At 33.0% G+C, this 2438-nt stretch overlaps 1 non-coding gene across 1 annotated transcript; it reads right to left on the reverse strand.

Moving 5' to 3' along the window:
* Positions 1–1170: 1170 nt before the first annotated feature.
* Trnaf-gaa (transfer RNA phenylalanine (anticodon GAA)) lies at positions 1171–1243 on the reverse strand. Its single transcript has one exon. It is a non-coding gene; the product is annotated as a tRNA-Phe (tRNA).
* Positions 1244–2438: the final 1195 nt, after the last annotated feature.

Below are 2438 nucleotides of genomic sequence, written 5' to 3' on the forward strand. Positions count from 1 at the left end.
GGGGGGGGGGGGTGGTTACAAATTTTTATTTTAAACATATTACATGCTTAAATATCATATTCACCGGTAAAAACTAATTATCAAGTATTCCAATATATATTTCCTTTAAAAGCATCATTTTATCGGTCATTCTAAATATATGGTAGATTTGTAAAATGTTCTGATTGGTTTGCCTTAGATTTAGCCATCCTCGAAAAAACGCCGAGACAAGTATGGGGTGGGGGAGGGTGTCGTATTTATAACATGGCGTTCCTCTTTTTTCTTTGCTTATTTGATATCATGTTCCTTTCAACTAGTTAACGAGACTTAAGTTAAACACAGTGCTTATCAAAGTATTGCTACAGCATGAATATTGAGCATAGATATACACAATGTCGAATCAACGTATTTAAAAATTCATTATATTTTTGCACTTCACTTTTATTTTGTATCATTATGATTGTGTAGTTTTACAGGGGGGTTGGGCTGTTCTGACTAATAAAACACCCCTACCCCCACCCCGAATATTCTGTATAACCCCCCCCCCCCCCACCCCCCAACAGAAAAACAAACAAAACAAGTAATTCTAATTGTCTGGAAATCTGCTGACTGTTTGGAGAAAAAAAGTTCAATTTCAATTCCAATCAAGATTTCCTATCATTAAAGAAACTAGAGAAGATATGGAGATTTTATAGTTGTAACTTGTTTTCGATAAAACATAATTAATTTTCCACACTTGCTCGAATTATGGAATAAATTATGAATCCTTTTGAAGCAAATTAGGGAATCATTTTGATTCTGTAAAATGCTACAAAAAATAAAAGTACGCATTTAAATTTATTAAATGAGAATATTACTAGCGTTAAACACGTACAGAAAATCAGTAATTTATTTCAATCAGGATATCTTTATCATGTAGTTTTATTTTTATCATTTTTGTAGATATTAAAATCGACAATATTGCAGGTTTTATTACAATAACATAATTACATGTATAGAAAAACCATAAAGGACATGGTGTTAGTATTTCTGCCAGTTGTGCGGTAGTACAAAACCATTTATTGATAAACTTATCATAAAGGAATTATTCCTTTTATTTGTAAAACATTCGATATGAGTTTTAAGGTAGGATATAACATTGAAGTTGAAAAAAAGAAAAAATGTCTGGCTGTCAGCCGCCGGATTGTTCCGTGCCGGAACCCGGGATTGAACCGGGGGCCTTTAGATCTTCAGTCTAACGCTCTCCCAACTGAGCTATTCCGGCTGACAAGTATGTGTAATGTTAATTTTTGTCATATTCTTTGCAATAAATATGATCCTCTCTATCTCGAAAAAGCGGAAAATTCGAATTTTTAACTTCGACCAAAGCAAGTTTCACTGTACTGGCCTAACGTTCACCAATTACATCTTCTTGCCGCCACATCTATTCCTGCAATGTCGGATAATGGTCCATGACCAGTAAGGAATTTAAAGATTTGTTTTTAAAGTTATGGTTACGAGTGATAAGCGAATCACATATTCCGGCTCAACGAGGGTGCCATGGTGTTCATTTAAAAATCAAACTTTAACAAAGAGACCGAACTTTGCTTAGAACAAAATGCTTTCTTAGCCCATATGAATTAATTAAGAACAAGAACAAGTATTTTAATAAATTCTCAAGACAACTATCAAAATTTAAAAGTGCTGGAGAAGAAGCAAGTAAAGTATTTATATAAATAATCGTATTTGTCAAGTAGTTTATAACATTTAAGTGAAATTTTTTTCTCTCAGATATAACAGATTTTAAAATTACTATACACAACTTATTTGGACCCGACCCCCCCCCCCCCCCTTCCTCCTCGGGAAAATTCAAATTGAAGTTAAATTCACAAAAAAGAAATAATCTTCATCCGAGCATGTGTCGGCGGCCCGTGCAGTTTGTGAAGTTATTCGAACTAAACTACTTTATAATATTCATCCGAGGATGTTCGGTTTTATACACAATCGGATTTATTAAGAAATGGGGGTAAGATAAATGTGTAGTCTAAAGGAGGAAAGGGGGAGGACGGACAGACCAAAGACGGAGAACGAGTTCACACGGGAATAATTAAACATTTTTCAGAAAAGAATGATTTTTACAATTTAATACGTTAATGGCGTTAAATCATGTGCAAAAGGATGTGCAAATTCATACCTGATTTACTCCAAGTATTTCAAATAACTTTTTTTTACCTTCTATGATTTAAATAAAACTGATGATGTGCAATGTTATTCAATTATGTGGAACCAAAGTTTTTCTCTTTAAAATTATGAGAAAATTTTTAAAACTCAATATTGTTTAAAAATCTTTTAAAACATTTTTATCCTTCCATAATTTAGTCTGGATGACTGGTTCTAATGTCCAAACTAACGCAGTAAAACGCCGTTTTTACCCATTCTTTTCATATAATACCTGGTGATGTAATTTAATAGTCGGTATC

Source organism: Magallana gigas, chromosome 3 (genome assembly GCF_963853765.1).
Source record: "Magallana gigas chromosome 3, xbMagGiga1.1, whole genome shotgun sequence".
Taxonomy (NCBI): domain Eukaryota; kingdom Metazoa; phylum Mollusca; class Bivalvia; order Ostreida; family Ostreidae; genus Magallana; species Magallana gigas.